This window comes from Propithecus coquereli, unplaced genomic scaffold, assembly GCF_000956105.1.
Source record: "Propithecus coquereli isolate 6110/MARCELLA unplaced genomic scaffold, Pcoq_1.0 Scaffold39, whole genome shotgun sequence".
Classification (NCBI taxonomy): domain Eukaryota; kingdom Metazoa; phylum Chordata; class Mammalia; order Primates; family Indriidae; genus Propithecus; species Propithecus coquereli.
The window spans coordinates 4,679,296-4,680,271 of NW_012149618.1; positions in this window are offsets into that span (position 1 = coordinate 4,679,296).

Sequence of the window (976 nt, forward strand, 5' to 3'; positions counted from 1 at the left end):
AAGTATTATCAGATCACCATTAGATGTTATTAGTGGAACACTTTAGTAGTGGCATAAACATTATAATTCAAGGAGATTTGTACTTCTAATCCTTCGTGTTTCATATGCCTTTTTACCCCCATTTTATTTCTGAGATAGTTTAAAATTTCTTTATTGAAGATCAATTGTTGTTCTTTCAAAGAAGTCATTATACAAAGAGATACAAAATAAAAAAGCATTTCCTGGATTTTCATATGTTTGTAGATTCTCCAGTATAACATGGATTTTATGTGTAATTAATTCTGCATGCTTTAGGATTCTTCGTCTTGCTTGGGTATGCAGAAATAGAGCAATGAAGCCTTCAGAAGCAGGCATTGAAATAATAAAGACTATTTATTTTAGATGGCATTCAGTTCTAAAATTCTGTGATATAACTTACAGGATAATATTTCAGGTTTTTTTAATTCCTATCTTGATGGTGATATCCTAAAATTGAAGATCAAAATGTCTAAGTCACAGTCCTGGTAGTTTGACTTTCTCTCTGGTCCTCCATTTGGGGGTCATTTTTTTTTTTTGAGAAAAATGTGAGAGCAAGTGAATAGTATTACTTTAAATTAAAGAGAGCGGACGCTGTTTTCCCCATTATAGAAGACATGTTTTAGAAATCCAATAGATAATTTTCTTAGAATGTTCATTTCTAACCTCTGATTTGCATAATTGTCCGTTTTCTCTTCAAAATTATAACTTTTCATTTTCTGAATGATGTTGGAAAGAAAACTTCTGTCAATAGTACTGCGTCTTTAATAATTTAAGGAAGTTTGTCCTGAGCATGTCTGGGTTGTTTGAAATAGTTGGTAGGGCATATGGGGGTGGTGTCATTTAGATTAGGGTAGGATTTGCAGATCCAGAGGAATATCAAACCTTTGTTATAGAATACATTCAAAAGGGGATTGCCAAATCTGGAGGATTTCTGTTTTTTGAGTATAACATAATGATG